Below are 19,634 nucleotides of genomic sequence, written 5' to 3' on the forward strand. Positions count from 1 at the left end.
TTTAAATGCACATTGGATTGTTTACTTCACTCTGATCCATAGCTCGCACTCCCCCCCCTCCTCTCACTCTCTCCTCTCTTCTTTTCTCATCCTCTCCTCTAATTCTCACGCAGTCAGGTCGGCATTCGCTGAGTCCTTGTCTTTATTTTGGGAAAATTGTTCCCCAACAATATCATGTTCAGACACTCAGCAGAAACACGCCAGGACACCTCGCTCCCGGCACGAACGCTCTCTCCTGCTCGGTCTGCTGATGGGAAGTCACACTGTTCTCATGCTGATGTTTGTTGTGATGATGTTGTGAGCCAGGATCCTACTCTGTTGTGGCATGCCGCTGGTGATCACATTTGAATAGAGGTCACATACAGGTCACATACACGTCACATACAGGTCACGCTGCCTCCAACATAGCGCACTGTTCCTGGTGTTTACAGGAGACGGGTCATCAACTATGGGAAACATTTACATTTCACATTTACCCCACCCCCACCCCCCATCAGAGAGCTTAGCTGGGTGGCAAGGTCTCTCACGCAAACACACACACACACACACACACACACACACACATACACACAGAGTTAACGGTGAGTTTTTGTGCTTGTTTGCACTTGTGCTAAAGAATGGGAACAGTATGGGAACAGTATACAGAAACTGTAAACAACATCTGATTTATTTCACATGGCATGTCAGTCTTTCTAGTTCGACTGGCTACAGTCTGCATATGGGTGACAGACAGTGACACTGAAGTATTAAAAAAAAGGGGGGTGCAGGGCAGTGTGTGTGTCAGTGGAATGATAATGGGAGGGCGGGTCTGTATTGATTGATGGGTGACAGGGTGTCAGTGACGAAAGGGGGAAGAGGTGTCTGTGGAATACTAATGGATGGCACTGTTGAATATTGAACTAAATGGTGATGCGTTGGAGATGGGACCGTCTCTATGGAAACATTCAAGGATATCATGCCACAATGGAATAACACCCTAGGGACAAAGGTGTCAGGACGCCCGACGTCACAGGGACCAACAGTGAATAGAGAGTAGAAGTTTAATAATGCATCGTCCTATAGGCGCATGCCACGTAATCGCATGGGCCCCGGTTTGATTCCGGCCATCGACCTATCCTGCATGTCATCCCTTCTCTCTCTCTCTCTCTCTCTCTCTCTCTCTCTCTCTCTCTCTCTCTCTCTCTCTCTCTCTCTCTCTCTCTCTCTCTCTCTCTCTCTCTCTCTCTCTCTCTCTCTCTCTCTCTCTCTCTCTCTCTCTCTCTCTCTCTCTCTCTCTCTCTCTCTCTCTCTCTCTCTCTCTCTCTCTCTCTCTCTCTCTCTCCCCCATCCTTCTTGTCAATCTCTACTGTCTCTATCCCAATAAAGCAGAAATGCCCTAAAAACATAACAAAAAAACATTAAAAAAAAGAAGGAAAAAAAGCGTATCGTCTATGAGAGGTGAACGGCACACTGGAGATGATGATGGAGTCACATTAATGCGTTGTCATGGTAGTACCTAACCCTGACGGTGCAATAGTCTATAATAAGGCTTAGAGGTCGCCACGACGACCCCCAGTGTGATATTATGGGATCCCCAGTGATGCGGCCATCCTTCTAATGGGACGTCCAGCGGCGAGGGCCATAACGGATGACCCTGCAGGAAGGGGGGAGGAAGGTAAGCGATGGCCTCTGTGGAGTTTTCTGGGTGACGGATGAGTGCGGGTGCCATGGCGACGGTACTAATGAGGCGGTGATTTGGGGGCGGCAGGCTGGCAGATGGCCGTGAATCATATGGACAGGGAGAGGGAGAGAGAGAGAGAGAGAGAGAGAGAGAAAGAGAGAGACAGAGATAGAGACAAGACAGAGACCCGCTCTTTAAATATCACCATATTTTATTACACAGACAGACACAAGAGGGTTAGCAGCCTGCCTCCGCCTCCACATCCACCACTTCATCCCTCCCTCACTCCCTCTCTCTCTCCAACCTCCCTCCTCCATTCCTCATCAGCTCGGTGAGATTGAGACTTCATCAACTTCCCGTTCTGAGTCGAGCTGAGCTCTCAATCACGGCTGTGTTTGAGCCCGGGCTCGGCACTTTGGTCACAGGTGATTAAGCCCTCAGCCTTTATGGATGTTACGAGGTTATGAAGTCTCACACTTATCACTGCCTCTCATGACACGACCGGGGCCAGATTTACTGAGCTTTTGCAACAAGCGGCTTTCGAACCATTTTTCACCACTCAATATCGAGGGCAGACAATAAGCTATAAGACATAAACATTGTCTTTATCTCACACCCTTTACACTTTGATGCATCATTCCTTCTGGTACTGTACCTTTAATTTCAATTTAATTTCAGGTTTTACACCCTCTATAAAGGTTAGAAAATGTGCCCTAGTGTAAAAGCTTTGTAAACCTGGATCAGGCTCTCTCCTCTTGAACAAGCTCTCCCCTCCCCTGCCCCAAACCTTTCCTTGCCTTCACGCGACTGCTGGTTGGCTGGGGCTGGGGTACCACATCACAACCCCACTATTTCAAAATAAATAGTCTACAAAAAGGAAACCACTCTTTTCCAACAACAAGGGCTCTAAAATTGTACAAAGTCTTTGAAAATAATGAAATGTTACTTAAAACACTTTTCTATGTATTTACATAAAGAACCATATAAAACTGCACAGGAAATGAGAAACCTAGTTGAAAGGAAAACAGATAGTTATCATAAGCTCTAGAAGGTTCCAGCAGGTCACCTCACCAAACTCCACAGTACTGGACCAGCCAAAGCCTCCAGTCCAATACAATCAATCACAGATTCTGATTGTGTCCATCAGGAGAAACAGTAGGCTACATGTAATTGTTTAGCTCTTTGGTAACCAGAAATATCAAATAAAATAGACAGTATCTTTATTTCCAAGTAATTTTTGTTTACTTTGTAAATTCATTCTTCATTTCCAAACGTGTGAGTTACCACAACACAGGCTTAATAAAAACAGTTCTAAACACATGGTTTTACAATTTCACAAACAAACAAAGAAAAGGGAACACAATTGGACAGTGCAAATCTACAAACTAAAATTCAAAACACCCAAGGTTTTCCAAACCTTCATTGTAAATCCACCATGTTGTCTCTGTCATGTAGTCCGAGCCATTGTCCACATGTGCCTCATCCTGCCTGTGCCTCGGCCCCATGGCCATTCCAGCCAGGCAAACTTAAACCACTGACTTCAAAAGAGTAGAAAGAAAAACAAGCTATGACCTGGAACTGCTTGATGTACCATTGTGTTCTAGAATCCACAAGTTCTAGAATCTTCTACCATATACTCGCAAGCCATGATGGCATTGTAAAGCACTCTCTGAAGCTAACAGGAGAAAAGCGGCAAGCAGAGCAGAAATACAAGGCGTTTAAACCCAAGCCCCTAGCACACTTTCAAGTTCCACTTAGGCCAGAAGGCCTAGCTACTCGCACCACTGCAGCAAAGTCAAAATAACTCATCACATCTTCAATTCCTTCATTATCACTTTAGCCTGTGCCTTGACCCCAGTTCTTGACCCAAAGAAACCTTCTAAAACCTACGGAAACCCCTGCATAGAATCGGAAACCTCCAAAATTCTAACAGGAGACATTTTTAAAATTAAAAAGAGCCAACAAATAAAATAAAAATTGGGGAACACCAGGCTTTGGAAAAATGATTAATAGTTGTAACACAAAGGATGAGTCATGAAAAGAAGCACAAATTAGAAAGAAAGGGCGGGGGGGGGTGGGTGAGTCTTGAAAAGCTGCAGTTTAACCGGTCTCCACTTCAGACTAAGTACAGCCCAGTCTGTGAGGGCTACCGGGCCTGACAGGTCCACATCCTCAGAACCAGGTCCAGAACCAACAGGACCTGAAGTCAGGGGGGTGGGGCTTGGAGGGGTCAGAGTCTTCAGAGTGCCTACCGTTGGCTCCTCCCCCCTCCCCGGCGTCCATGTGTGAGTTCAGCTCCCCGTAGTCAGGGGGGCGTTTCTCTTAGTCTCTAACTGCTGCCCTCCTCGGATAAAGTGCCGTTAGAGTCCTGTAGCAGGGGGAGGGGCAGGGGCAGGGGGCTGCAGCGGCTGTCGGGGGGGACGTCGGCGTACTCCGCGCTCTCCGCTAGCTCCCCCTCGCGCTCGCAGATGACCGTCATGGGGCTGCTGAGGAGGCGGTTGCGGGCGTTGTACTTGCTGCTGGCGGCGGAGGGCGGCGTGCGCGACCGCCCGTACTTCATTCCGCTCAGCAACAACGAAGACGTCGGCGAGGAGAGCGCCAGGCCGTCGTTGCGGTTCCACTCCTCTGTCGCCCGCTTGCTGCGGCCCGGGGAGCCGACGGGGCTGTGTGGCGTAGTCGGCGACGAGGGCGAGAAGACGGGCGAGGAGTCGAGCGAGGACTCGGAGCGCGTCCTCTGGAAGCGCGGGTCGGTGGAGCGCAGCATCTCGGCGGCGGACATGCGGAAGCTGGTCTCGGAGCGGCTGCCCTTCTTCAGGAGCAGGGCCTTGAAGGTGTCGCTGCTGGTGGCCGACTTCCGCAAGCTGCGCTGGATGGAGCTGGCCTGGCGGGGCAGCGAGGCCACCGGGACCGGGGAGGCGCCGGTGGGGGTGACAGGGGGAGACGGGGAGGCGCCCGCGGACCGCTCGTCCTCAGACTCCTTGCGACCCAGGACCTTCCTCTTGGACCTGAGGGTGAAGGAGGAGAGACGGGTTAGTTGCTGGATTCTATTACAACCAGATATGATGAGTTGACGAACGGGAGAACAGGGTTAGTGATGTTGGAGATGGCCGAGGCCTCGTGAAGGGCAGCGGTCTGGGGCATGTTTAGAAGGCGGAGGGGAAGAGAGGGACTAGAGGTAGGTCTTCTCACTGTGCACACAGGTGTTCAATTGCCATTCAGATTACACTTTAACTGTCAGGCTAATTTATAATTCTTCCTTCTTCTAGCACGGGTAACTGCCAATGGCCCCTGGTCATGGCATAGATTACCTTTTTTTTTTTTTACGATGACTGATGGATAGATGATTCACTTACTTAGACAAATGCATTTGTTGTAAGTCGCTTTGGATAACGGCGTCTGCTAAATGCCAAAAATGTAAATTCAGATGCATCCATGCAGCTGAACAACCCACCAGGGAGCAATGAAACAGACATATATTCAAACCAGTGAAAGCCAGTTTTATTATTAAAAAAAGAAAAAAAGAGAAGCTTTTTCCTAATAAGACTTAAGGCACACACCCTTCTGAACAGTGGCCCAATTTCGCCAATGCGAAATGCCCCCCGGCAATACCAGGGGGTGCACACCACGTTAAAAGCCTTTGGGGAAGCAGGAATAACAATAGGGGGAATGAGTAGTGTGCGGGTGCTGGGGCCGAGGAGGTTTTAAATCTTTTATTTAAAAGCAATAACTTTCAAAGAAAAACTGCACACGCTGCAACTTCACAGAAACACTAAGAGGTGACACAATGGAATTCATCAACAACACAAAACTGGGGAAAGTGCCCAGAGCCATTTTTTAAATCACTTAAGACACTTCAGCCCCATCGCCAGCAGGGGTTGCGCCAAATTAATCCACACTATATCAAACTATCTAATGTAAACACAAAACAGTAGGGAAGCGTTCCCAGTCATAAGCATTGCGCTAAAGCCTAGCAGGGGCTATGGGATAAGCGTAAAGGGGGGAAAAGTGCATATTTAACCCAGGGGTTGCGCTGAACGCTAATCCAGAACTAGCGTCACTATACAGGTGGAAACAGGACCGGCCAATTACAGTAATGGGCTACTTGCCACTGCACACCTTTCTAGCCAGGGGGCGCTCACATGTAGCATTCCCCCGCTGCACAGGGGAAGAAGAAACAAATAGGAGGAAGAGTAACAGAGGGAGGAGAAGAGAAAGACAGTGATAAAGGGATGACCAAGGAGGCAGGGAGCGTGAAGGGGGCAGGGAGACACAATATTTAATCCTCATTTTAAATCCGTAGACAGAGAAAGGTAAATGAACCAAGAAAATAAATAACAAACACGTAATATGATGAAAAACAGCAATGATAGAGAAGGGTGGGGGGACAGATAGAAAGAGAGAGAACAATGTATAGCAAAAGACAGCACAAGAAAAGAGAGATTGAGCAAATGAGAATGGTAACAGGAGCCAAGTTCTGGTTGGGATGATGGCAGAATGTCTGTGCCCCAAATTCAACCTTGATATAACGGTGTCCCCTGAGAGCTCCCACGGAACATTAGCCTACAGGTTACAGCCTCAGCCTCAGCGTTACATAACATCACTTCCTCACCTGATTTAACTGAACAGCTCTACATCTGACTGATGCTGTTTCAACCACAAAACTACAAACATCAAGACTACCCACGCAAAACTACAAACACCAAGACTACCCACGCAAAACTACAAAACACCAAAACTACCCACGCAAAAACTACAAACACCAACCCTTGGAAGGAAAAATGTGAGAGAAAATGTGAGAGAATTGGAAAGGTAGAAGGGAGTAAACAAAAGATGATAGAGAAAAGAAAGACATGGATTGTTCCTCGTTTTGTGTGTGTGTGTGTGTGTGTTATAGTGTGTATGTGTGTGTATGTTAGTGTGTATGTATACATGTTTGTGTGTATGAGCGTGCGTATGTGTATGTATGTATGTGTGTGTGTGTGTGTGTGTATGTGTTTGTCAGAGAGAGAGAGAGCTTATAGAGGATTGGAGGAGCTAAGGGAGCACTAGGAAAACAGACTTGGATTTACCTCACGTCAGCACCAGCAGCTGGTGCCCCAAGCTCTATATCTATACGCTGTGGCCTTTCCATCTCAGGCCAAACTTACCCCCTTATATCTGTGTGTAGCATATTAGAGTGAGGAGCAATCCAGCAGGAAAAAGTAAACAGTCTTAGACACACACACGCACGCACACACACTCGCACGCACACGCACACACAATATAAAATCCCCTGAAATGAAATCCTGTGGGGCTCGGGGAGAACTCAGTGTCGCACCGCTACACGTGACTGGGATACACATAACACACAGACACACACACACACACACACACACACACACACACACACACACACACACACACACACACACACAAGTTGGCTGTGTGAGTGATCCATGTGTGTGTTTCTTCCATTTGAACGCATATACACATGTGTGACCCAATGAAGCACAGGCTGACAAGAACGGAAAGAAAGAGAGAGGGGAAAGAAAGAGAGCGAGAGAGAGAGAGGAGAGGCGAGAGAGAAAGAGAGAGAGAGATACAGAGATACAGAGAGAGAGAGAGAGAGAGAGAGAGAGAGAGAGAAGCCATTCAGAATTGTAACCTAGATTAGGACCTCGGGAGGAAACGGAGTGTGGAGTGGCTTAATAATGAATGAATGAAATGACAGGCTTTTCGCCCACTTAAGAGATGCTGGATGCTGCTAGCTAGGCTAAGCTAATCTCCCACCCAGGTACTGCCTGGACCTGCTAGCGAGGCTAAACTAATCTGATCTAACACCCAGGTTCTGTCTGTCTGTCTGTCCACTGGCAGACCACTCACTTAGAGAGAGAGAGCCTGTCTCTGGTTGATAGACACGTTACAGAGGAAGCTGCTCTCTCCCACCAGGCTCAGAGTAGCCACAGAGCTGCCGCCGTGACTGATGTGGGCGCTATGAGATGGGACAGCCCGGGTAAAGTTATGACTGAGAGATCGAGCGAAGGAATGAGGGAGAGGAAGGAGGGAGGGAGGGGGGGATTGAGGGAGGGGGGGGGGGGGAGAGATGTAATGGGCTGAGGAGAGTGGTAAGATGACAGGAAGGAGCAGAGGGTTAAGGATGAGAGTGTTGTGGTGGAACGGAGATGGAGGGAGGGAGGGAGAAGAGAGAAATTTAAAGACGCGGGAATGAGAACGGAGCATTGGGGATAGCAGAGGTATATGGGGGAATGGGGGGGGGGTGATGGAAGGGGGGTCGGTACCTGTGGATGGCTGCGAAGAGGTCCTCGGTGGTTCGGGGGCGGGTGGGGGTCACCATGTCCCGCGGAGGGACCCCTTTGGTGGAGGGGGCCGGCGAAGAGTCAGCCGTCCTGGGGTCAAACACCTCACCTGGGGAAGAGAAAAACAAGTGTTACACACAGACAGATGCAACACACACACAAACACACACACACACACACACACACACAGAGCAACAGATCAAACACACACACACACACAAACACACCCTCCGCGGATGGTCAGATATCCCGCAGCAGAGCATAGGAGATATGAAGATGTGCTGGACTGGCCTCTTACATTCTCTTTATCGCTCTCTGCTTCAGAACTCCACCCCTCCCTCTCTCCTCTCTTTCTCTCTCTCCTCCTCTTCCCTCGCTCACGTCTGCACTTCGACTGCCTGAGCCGCTGCAGGCGATCTCACGTTACACGCTCCCCCTCCCCCCCTTCCCTCCCTCCCTCCATCTCTTCTCTCCTCCCCTCACATACAGCTGGCCCCTCCCCCTCCTGCCCTCCCTCCACTAAACAGATCTCTCCTGGGACCAGATGCCCCCTCCTAACTCAGAGAGACAGAGAGCAGGACACAGAGAGAGAGACACAGAGAGAGAGAGAGAGACACAGAGAGAGAGAGATAGAGAGGTAGAGAGCAGGACACACAGAGAGAGACAGAGAGAGAGAGAGAGATAGAGAGCAGGACACAGAGAGAGAGAGAGAGAGAGAGAGAGAGAGACAGAGACAGTATGAGACAGAGAGCAGGACACAGAGAGAGAGAGAGACAGAGATAGAAAGAGAGAGGGAGAGAGGAGTCACAGAGGACAGGACAGAGGAGAGAGGATGAGAGAATGACAGATGGAAAAAGAAAAGTGCAGAGGAAAACACACAGCTGAAAATCAGCAGGATAGATGGATGGGGAGAGGGGAAACAGAAGCCAGAGTAAACTAGAGTCCGGGAAAAAGGGGGGAGAGAAAGGAAGGGGGAGGGAAAGAGACTTTGAATGGAGAGGGACAGTGAGGGAGTGGGGCATAACAACCACAACAGGGCAAGATGGAGTGGTAGAGGAGAGGCAGTTTGAGTGTGAATGAAAGGAGATAGATAGACAGAGATAGATAGATAGAGACAGAGGGAGACACACACACACACAGAGGAGTGTAATGAAAGACCAGGACAGATAGAAAGAGTGAGAGAGCGAACAATGTATAGCAGAAGACAGCACAGGAGAGAGAGACACACACGCACAGAGAGACAGAGACAGAGAGAGAGAGACAGAGACAGAGAGAGAGAGAGATAGAAAGAGAGAGAGAGGGGATAGATTCAGGCGGCTGCCGCAGTGATGTCCCTCACTAAGCCCTCACACAGGGGGAGGCGGAGGAGGCAGGTATGAGCCTCTGGCTCTCTCAATGACATTCGGCAGACATCCAGGCAGCACTAGGCTAGGCTAAGGCCACATTAGCATAGGATAGACAAAACCCGTATACTAATCAGTATACGCTAGGCTAAGTTATGCCTACATGAAACGAAAAACAACACAAGCCAAACTCTCTCTATGTCTACAGGATCTATTTTTGGAGGTGTTTATTCCCGATATAACGATTATACTTGAAGTTAAAATCTCATTAAACGGCCAGCTGATGCACCTCAAAACAACAGTTGGCGAAAATTGAGATGCAGCGCGGCACTCAGGCATTAGATACAGCAGGATGTTGAATTATTGCGTTTCTAACCGTTTTCAACTTCACAGTCTAAAAAGCTTTTCTATCTTCACAGAGCGAGAGAGAGAGAGAGAGAGGGGGGGGGGGGTATCTGAAGAGGGCTGGCCCCAATAACTGCCTTTTTTGTCCATGCTGAAGGATTTGAGGGAGAGGGCTAAAAAACCCAGCTAAAGCTCCCAAGCCGTGAGCACCCCCTCTTATGACTAGAGCACTGTGACCGATTCCACAGCTGCTTCTTCTAACCTCGGCCAAATCAAGCTGTCAGCACAGCGAGGACCCAGCAGCACCACCAGTCAACCTTACATGATGGTGATGAAGATGATGATGCTGGAGTATCTACCAGCAACAATGCCATTTACAAAACAGACCTTCCATATTTTTTGTTTTAGTTCGAAGATTCTTTTAAGATTTACTTACAGAATTTAAACTCTGATGAACTCTTGATAACTAGTGAAATGGAGTCACTCACCAATCTCCTCATCTTTAGAGCTGACGGATCCTGTAGTGCTGCTGGTTCCATCTCCCTCCTCCTCTTCGTCGTCTTCGTCGTCTTCCTCCTCTTCCTCCTCTTCCTCCTTAACAGCCTCATTGGTCCCCTGCCCCTGGACGAGGCTCGTCTCCCAGGAGACGATGACTGGGGGTTCGGTCACCTCTTGGGTCTCTGTGGATGTCTCACTACCCTCTGTCAGGGGCACTGAACTCCCAGAGTTCTCCTCTTCCTCTTCTTCCTCCTCTTCCTCATCCTCCACTTCTTCCTCTAGTTTACCTCCCTCCCTTTCCTCCCCCCTGGTCTTTTTCCTCCCTCCTCCTCCACTTCTTCCTCTCGTTCACCTCCCACCCTGGTCGTTTCCTCCTCCTCCTTCCTCACCTGAGAGTCCACCTGGTCTCCTGAGGCGGGGGGGTCGGTGTACTCGCCCTGGGGGCTCAGCGTGCTCGTCGTCTGGGGGGGCTCCTCTTCCATCGTCAGGGGGGGGGGGGAGTGGTGGGGACGATGAAGGAGAGTTTGGGCTTCTTGGAGGCCACGGGGGGGCTTCTGTTTGACTGGGGGGCTTGTGGTGACCTCCACGGGACTAGGGAGGGGCGACTCCGTCTCCTGCTCTTCCGTTTGACCATTTGAGAGACGTCCCGTCTGTTCCTCGGTGTTACCGTTGAGGATAACGCCCTCTGGCTGCACATCGGTGCAACCGCAGTCTGTGGATAGCTCCTCAAAGAGCTTCTTCACATGCAACGGTGAAGACTTCCCCAGAGTGGAGCCATTCAGTAGGGCCAGCACGGTGGGAGGATCCGGTTTCTTAGGTTTCTCCGGTGTCTGGGGCTTGAGGGCCCTCACCTGGTCGACCCCCATCTCCTGAACTTTGGTATGTTCCGCCTCGCCGTTTACAGGCTTCTCTGGCCGCTTGACTGAGCGGAGCTGCACATTCTGCAGGGCGAAGGGGGTGATCAGGGGCTTGGGGGACTTGGGGGAGCTCTCTCCCTTGGTGTCAGTGATGGCAGTGGGTTTAAGAGCGTCCTTTGCTGCCTTCAGGGCGAGAGGGGAGGCTGTGGGTGGAGCTGGGGCGGGGGCCGGCAGAGGGGGAGGTGGTGGGGGGAGAGTGGGGACCATGGATGGGAAGGGAGGAGGTGGGGGAGGGGAGTGGGGGGGAGGACTGAGGGATCCGTTAAATGAGAGGTTAGGGTGCATGAGTGACTCTGGGGGAGGAGGGGGAGGGAATTCCGGGGAGGCTGAGTAAGGGGGTGGGCTCCTAGGTGTGCCTTGGGGGGTCGTGGGCAGAGGGGGAGCCGGGGGTGGAGGGGGAGAGCTCGGGCTGGAAGGGGGGAGAGGAGGAGGGAAGGGAGGCGGGGGACCGAGAGGGGTGTGGGGGGCCGAGGAAGAAGTGGGGGGCAGAGGGGGAGGGGGCGGGGGAGGGGGTCCGGAGTTCCTGAGCGAGTCAGAGTTGTTGGAGGAGAGGGAGGTGGAGGAGGAGGAGACAGAGACGGAGGAGAGGAGCGAGGACTTCCTCTCAGGCACCTTGGGCTTGGGCCTCCCGGAGGGGGACATGGACCTCATGAAGGAGGGCACGGGGGTGCCCGCTGTGGGGGTGTTGGACTGGCTAGAGTAGCCGCTGGAGGGGGAGGTCAGCCGGTGTATCCTGTCCGGGGACGAGGTGGCCGTCTTGGGCTTGACCGCCACCCCTCCTCCGTCCTGGCCCGGAGGAACGGACGCCTGGCCGCTGATGTCGTGATGAAGGTGAAGAAGACCCCCGCCGCCACCGCCTCCGTTCTGGAGGTGCCCTGGGTGCGCGCCATCCACGACACTAGCGCTAGAGGCGTGGTGCTTCGACGGGGACGGCGGCCCCCCCTGGTCTCCGTGGTTACGGGGGTAGTCCATGTAGTAGCCCCAGGACTCTGCGTAGTCCGAGCGCAGGCTGCTGGTGTCGCTGTGCGCCGGGGTCACGTGGCAGAGGGAGTACACGTTGGCCGCCGCTCGCGAACCGTTGTTAGCGGGGTTGGCGGCGGAGGACAGGGAGGCAGCGGAGGAGCTGGCGGCGCTCACGCTGCTCTGGCTGCGCGGCCGCAGGTCCCACGGGTCCTCATAGTCGCTGCAGGGGCTGTGGGAGGGCGACGACGGCGACGCGCCTTTCCCCTTCCTCCCCCCCGCCCGCAGGCCCAGCTGGAGGCTCTGCTGCAGGCTGGCGATGAGCGTCTCGTTCAGCACCGAGCCGTTGGCGCCCGCACTAATGCCGCCGACAACGCCACCGCCGACAATGCCACCCAGGGGCTTCTTCCCGCCGGGCTTGCGCCTGAGGGAGTCCGTCCGGGCAGGCGGCAGCGGCGGCTTCTTGGACTTGCGGAGGGAGATGCTGCGGGAGAGCGAGCGGTCGCTGTAGAGGCTGGAGGAGCCGTCCTCCTCCTGCTGGAGGAACTCACTGGAACACTCGTACATGCTGTGCCTGGTGGCACGGCTGGGGGGCCCGCTGCCGTGGGTCCTGGAGGAGCGCAGGCCGGAGTCCAGGTGCATGGAGGTGTAGTATCCGTCGTTGTCCTGCGAGTAGAGGGAGCTGGAGTCGGTGGTGGTGTTGGTGGTGGTGCCGCGGGACGACAGGTCCAGGCTGCTGTAGGTGTGGTTGTTGATGGGCGTGGAGCAGCTGGAGGTCAGAGGGCGGGGCATGGGGGGGGGGCCCGGGGCGACCACGTTCTCCGGGGTGTCGTAGATCCACTGCTCGTCGCCCGAGGCGACGGTGCCGTTGTGGCTGCTGTGCAGGCTGCTGTCCGAGCGGCCCGACTCGCTGGTGGGCGGGGCCGCGGCGACTCCTCCTCCCTCCTGGGTCTGGGCGGGGGGCGTGAAGGAAGAGGCGGACAGCGTCCGGTCCTTGGAGACTTGGGTGATGGAGGTGGAGGTGGACACTGAGGCCAGGCTGAGTGGCCTGGCGAGGGGGGCGTAGGCCGAGCCCGGGGACTGGCCGTGCGGGCTGGAGGAGGTGTGGAGGGCGATGACCTCAGCCGAGCAGGACATGGTGGCGTTGGGGATGACGGAGGTGGAATAGGCCGCGTGGGGGGACACCATGCACACCGGACCCCCTCCTCCCCTCCACTCGCCTGTTTGGGACCCCCTGACCTCCTGGGACTTGGGCCTGGGAAGGGTGCCCGTCCTGCTGGGGGCGTGTCTAAGGTGCACCGCTGTGTCGTCCACCTGGAGCTTTCCGACCTGCGACCTCTGGGGCGCAGTGTGCTCCTCCGGCCTGATGGGGGTGCTGCTGTAGATGGGGTCAGCGCTGAGGGACACCCGGGCGCCCGGCCGGGGGAGGCTGTGGAAGCGCTGGGCGTCACCGTTGAGATGCGGGAGGGGCCGGTTCATCATCCTGAGCGAGCCGTCGCTGCTACTGGCGAGGGAGATGCTTCCCGTGGACGAGGAGGTGGAGATTCCGGCCATCTGGGCAGCGATTCCCTGTCCCCTCTGAGCCCGGATCCGGCGCATGGAAGGGGGGACGATCTTCACCTCCTCCGTCTGACAGCCCGAATCCCTGGTGTCGGAACGCTGCCGGAGCGACGAGTTGACGCTCCCGACTCGTCCCAGCGTGGAGTACTGTCCCGGGATGAACATGGAATGGGGCCGGAGCTCGCCACCGCGTCCTTTCGCCGCTGCAGAGTCGGGGAAAAAACAAGAGGAGGAAGACAGAGAGAGGTTAAACATACGAGCAATCAAAATAACCTCCTCCTCTCTTCCTTTCTCTCTCTCTCATTTCCTCTCTCTCTCTCTCTCTCTCTCTCTCTTCTAGCAGGCTGTCGATCAGATTAGCTATGTCTGTCGGGAGGCTAATTAAGTTGATTTGCTGCGGCCCGGCCTGACGCGTTAATAACCGCTGGTCGTCTTCATTAGGACAGAGAGGGAGGGAGGGATGAGGGAGAGACGGACGACCGGAAGGCAGACTCCCACTATGTTTTCTCTCCTAGTCTAGCTTCGCCTCTGTCTAATCGGAGAGAGAGAATGGTCCTCGAGGGTGCGGGACAGGCAGCTGGTAAGGCACGCACACACACACACACTGATACGCACACACACACACACACACACACACAAACACACACACTGATAGGCACACACACACCCACTCACACCCACACACACACACTGGTACACACACATACATACTATACAGTGATACACACCGGTACGAAAAATAAACAATGTGAAGAATGTGGTAGACAACCCATGATGCATCTCCCATCTGTGGTAGCTGGCTGCCTGTTGATGCTTGTGCTCCCTGAACACACACACACACACACCTCCCCTTCACTACAAGAGAGAGTGACAGCGCTGCTGCTGTATGGCGACAGATGAAGCCGCAGGTTTCCGACTTCACAGAACAGAGACACCCTCGGTGCAGAGAGGCGAGGGGAATTACCATGCCACAGTAGCCGTGACATTCAAACCTGTCAGTCAGCATGAACCAGACTTTAAACATCCCCTCCATCTGCATCTACAGAGAAATGACCTGAGTGGCTGAGTCCCCCCCGGTCGCCCCCATGTCAACAAACAACCGTCCTGTGGTTCTCTACCACACGTTAGCTGTTAGCTTAGCGGGTTTAGCTTAGCTTTAGCTCGTGGCTATCAGCAGGGTTATGGCGACCTCTGGACCTCAACCCCATCTGTTCCAAGGGGGTTAGAGGTTAGAGGTCGAAGGGTAGTACCCTTAAAGTTGAGGGTGTGGGGGAGGGAGGGAGGGGACTCCGGCCAACAGTTGACAATAACAAACTAGGGTGAGAATCATTCATTCACGCCTGTTGCTTATCGCCTAACCCCCTCTGGGGAGACTTGGAGAGGTGGAGTTGGGATTAAGACCAAGTTCACGGTCAAATCACACCCACGCTATACACACACACACACTCCCTCCTTCCCGCTCCCTGCGGCACACCGCAATCCAGTTGGAGGCATGTGGGGCTATTACACAATCGTAGAAATATGACTTGGCTTGCCCTAAGAACACACTAATCCAGGATTAGATGGAGGGTTTAGTGGGAAGGTTGTGGGACACACTGTAGCAGAGCCAACATTATCAATGTGTCCCTGGGATGAACAGGGACTCATCAGCAGGGAGTCCTGGGGGGGTTATGGGAAAATGAGTATTAATGAGTGACGACTGACCACAGCACTGGCTGGAAGAAGAAGTAAATATTCTACAATAAGAGACGCTACAATACTATGAGATCCTAAAATGAGGGGCTGAAGAAGGGTGTTCCCCCAAATTGTGGGGAATATGAATTCTAGAACAGGAGGTTTCGGAATGAGAAGATAGATCTATAGATTCCAGAATGGGCGAGAAAAAAATCTAGAATGTGCTGAAACGAAGAGAGATGGCACAGAGCGTCGAGCTGCGTTTCAAATAGAAAAAAGTAACTCAACTTAAACCACACACGCTCACACCTTCACACCCTCACACCCTCACACCCTCACACACTCACACACTCATACACTCACACACTCACACACAAACACACTCACACCCTCACACACTCACACACTCACACCCTCACACCCTCAGTGTACAGCCAGCTGAAGCTCTAGTTGTCTATCAGGGGATGAGGAAGAGGACTACAACACTAGGGAGAACTACAACAGCTAGCGGAAGCAGCGCAGCGGGGGCGGGGCTCCATACCTAGTTCCACCTGGATGTCGTCGGGCACCCCTGATATAGTCTTTCTCCGTTTGACCTTCTTGGGCCGGCGCGAGACTGTGTCAGTGTTAATGAGGGAGCGGCGGGTGCTGGCCTGCCGGTCAAACGTTACCCCTAGTGGCAGGGAGTGGCGAGAGCAGGGCAGGCAGGAGACACAGGCGGAGAAAAACAACAACAACGGCCTCCGTTAGTGAAACATTAAAAAAAACATACGTGCGGGTGTGTTTTCAACGTGCAGTGAGAGAAGGACAGGTGAGAGAGGACGGACAAGAGCATCGAGATTCACGAGAGACGTAAACAAACACATACAGAGACACGTGTAGATATGCATGCCTGTGTCACACACACACACACACACACACACACACATGCAGAGGACCGAGATAGGGTGTGATAAACACACACAGACACACACACACACACAGACAGACAGAAGCGAGGGTATGGTAGCATACACATACACACATCATGGGCATTTGACAGCCTGATGCCAAGGCAGTCTCTAGGAATGGCTTTGTTTGGTTTGACAGATGAGGCAGGGCCAGACTGTCAGAGGTAGGGACAGGCCATCGATCACCTTCACACACGGTAAACAAGCTGATGGGAAACGACATTGGCAGTGCGTGTAGCACGTTAGCACTGATGCTCATAGAGTCGTCTATGGGGTGAGATTAAGGCAATGAGAAATGAGCTCAGGGCGGCTATGCCTTCCAGTGTGTGTGCTTGTGTGTGTGCGCACGCGCGCATGCGCAAAACACAACAGTGTCTGACGCAGCCAGAGCTGACAGAATTAGTTTGTGTGTGTGTGTGTGTGTGTGTGTGTGTGTGCGTGTGTGTGTGTCTGGTTGTGAGTGTGTGGTGTAAGAAGGTTCCAGACTGACTCATGAGTGACAGATATCACTAGCAGATTTGATGTGTTAGTGTGGGTGTGTGTCCGTGTCCGTGTGTGGGGGGGGGGGGGGGGGTACAGCAGCATGGTGTCGGTTTAGTGAGGAGAGGTTATTTGTGTTTGTGTGTGTGTGTCAGGTGTGTGTGTGTGTGTCTGTCAGGCACCCTGTGGTTTGACGTATAGTCACTGAGCAGCCTTGACCTTTGACTGCTGTCACGGACACACACGGACACACACATATATATAGCGAGGAGAAGGTCATAAAGAGAGAGAGAGAGAGAGAGAGAGAGAGATAGAGAGAGAGAGAGAGAGAGAGAGAGAGAGAGAGAGAGAGAGAGAGAGGAGGAATAACAGACACTGTCATACAGAGTTATGATTTCATGTTGAGCCCTGTGTGTGAGAGTGGATGCACATACACGACAAACAGGAACATGAAAACAAAGCTAAAAATATACAAAGCGCTGGGTTGAGGATTGGCACAGATACAGACACCAATACAGTGGAGGTGAAGGGTTTAGGATGAAAGGTGGGATAGGGTACTAGGAAACAAGGCTATTAGGAAACAAGGGTCTTCTTCATTGTTCTTCATTGATATAGATTGCGAGATGTTATCATTGGTTGAGGAAAGTAAGTACTGAAGGATTTTTCAACCAATGACATCAAGACATTGGTGTGTGTGTGTGTGTGTGTGTGTGTGTGTGTGTGTGTGGTTGCCAGGGGGTGTGGCCTACCTGTTACGTTGATAGGGATGATGTCAGTGGGCACAGCTTGCGCCTGCTGTCTCATCTTCTCCTCCGGGGTGGGAAGGGGCGCGGCCTTATTCCAGACCACCTGTCCGTCAACCTCAGGCTCCTCCTCTTCCTGCGGTGTCTGGGGCCTCACGGAGAGCAGGGACTTGTCGTCTTCCGCTGATGAGGCCGTGGACTAGAGAGGAGAGGAGAGAGGGATGACAACGGTGAGATGGGTGTGGAGGAGAGGGGGATGAGACATAGGAGGAGAAGAGAGGTGGGTGAGAGAGAGGTAGAGAGGGAGAGATAGAAAAGGAGGAGGATATGGAGAAGAAAGAGAGGTATGGTAAGAGAGGAATGAGGAGATAAAAGAGGAGGGAGAGAACAAGTAAATGAGAGAAACGATAGAAGAGAGAAAGAGGAATGAGGTGTGAGCTTGAGTGAGTCTGGAGCTGCACACCTGAGCCTGTAGGAGAAGAGTGTGCGTGTGTGTGTTGCACCTGTGCCTACTGTGTCACTCTGCCCCCTTTTAAGCCTCCGCCAGCACTGTGTTCATTATGACTGCATCGCAATTACACATGCACAACCACCCACACCCACACACCCACACACCCACACACACACACACACTCACAGCCACACACAGCCACAAACAGCCACACCCACACACACACACACACACACACACACACACACACACACTCACAGCTTAGCCCAATCACTCTGACCTTTCGAGGACCCAGGGAGCTGTAAACATGTTTCATGGTCAATAATACACAAACTGACACACACACACACACACCCCTGCATCCAGAAAAAATGACAGGAGGGTTGAGCGATGAAAGAGAGATATAGAGAGCGAAGAAGAATGAGAGAGAGAGAGAGAGAGAGAGAGAGAGAGAGAGAGAGAGAGAGAGAGAGAGAGAGAGAGAGAGAGAGGCACTGAAGCAGTAAACTGTGTTCACGCACTGTGGGCTCTCAATCTGAGCCTCCACCTGAGAGCGATGCCACTGAACTCCTCACTCACTCCCGCACCTGGGAGCATCATTAAAGCGCTCCAGCATCCATATTTAAACTACCTTCAAAGCCTCGAAGCACGTTGAAATATTCAAATCTATTTTTTCCACAACCAAATAACCTGGATCACCTCTCTTTCCACCGGTCCATCTCAAAGCAAAAATACACCAGCGTACATCACTAGGAATCCACACTAATAAGCCTTTTAGGCTTGTAGCTCGAGAATGAACGAAATAACTCTAGAACAAAGGATATCCTCAAAAAAACATGAACTGAAATGTAAAAATATCCGTTAGTTGTCTGTAAAACATTCCTTCTTCCACTTAAAGCCGGGAGTCAGACGTCTCACGTACCGGCATCACCTGTTGCACTCCCGTCGAAATTCCCATCAGGGGGGGGAAAAAAGGTTAGTGGCTGTTGCGTTCTTCCGACATTCCAGATTATCAGCGCTAGACAACTTCCTGACAAACTCCCAATTCCGACGAGGACGGGAGCCAGTCCCCAACTGGGCAGCTGCACTGCTGTTACTGGAATTCCCATGAAATTCCCACATCGGAAAAACCCGGAGAGGGGGGGGGGGGGCGGGGTGGGAGATGCTGACAGGCCGGCACAATATTATTCCGGACAAGTTTGTGGTGGGGGGGCGGGCGCGGGGGGAATGGGGCAATGATGCTAGCCCAACGGATGAAGAAAAAATGTAGATGGAGGGATGGAGGGAGGGAGGGAGGGAGGGAGGAGAGGTGGAGAGATCACCAGGGAGGAGGGCAGTGGTTAGCAGGAAGGGTGTCCCCCCACCGTTACAGCTCACACACGGTAACCCAGTTTCCCTTTGAGGCTGGAGAGCTGCTGTCAGCAGGGGTTAGCCTCATTGGGCCTGGGGGGGGGGGGGGGGGGGGGGGGGGTAAGAGAGATGGTGTGAAGAGGGAGGGGGGGCGAAGAGGGAGACCATTACAAAAACGGACAGGGGAGGGGGGGGGTCAAGTGGGTGCAGTCTTGAGAAAAGTATGGGGGGGGGGGCCTAGAGCGTAGAGTGTATGTGAGAGAGAAAGAGGGGGAGAGGGATGGTGGCGGCAGAAGAGGGATTCTGGAGACGAGATTGATGGGAGAGACGATGAGGGGGGGGCGGTTTGGTGAGAGAGGGACAACAGCAGAACAAGGGGTCAGAGGTCGAGAGGGGCATGGACATAC

At 52.8% G+C, this 19,634-nt stretch overlaps 1 pseudogene across 1 annotated transcript in view; it reads right to left on the reverse strand.

Moving 5' to 3' along the window:
- Positions 1-3,989: 3,989 nt before the first annotated feature.
- Positions 3,990-19,634, reverse strand: part of LOC308175508 (NHS-like protein 1) — a 47,304-nt pseudogene continuing 31,659 nt past the window's right edge. The window contains exons 4-9 of the transcript in view: positions 17,433-17,625; positions 15,795-15,926; positions 10,502-13,782; positions 10,133-10,406; positions 7,939-8,065; positions 3,990-4,665 (exon numbers count right to left, since the gene is read on the reverse strand). The product of the transcript in view is annotated as an NHS-like protein 1 (transcript). The remainder of the gene's footprint in view (positions 4,666-7,938; positions 8,066-10,132; positions 10,407-10,501; positions 13,783-15,794; positions 15,927-17,432; positions 17,626-19,634) is intronic.

Source organism: Nansenia antarctica (genome assembly GCF_963989245.1).
Source record: "Nansenia antarctica genome assembly, chromosome: 1".
Lineage (NCBI taxonomy): Eukaryota > Metazoa > Chordata > Actinopteri > Argentiniformes > Microstomatidae > Nansenia > Nansenia antarctica.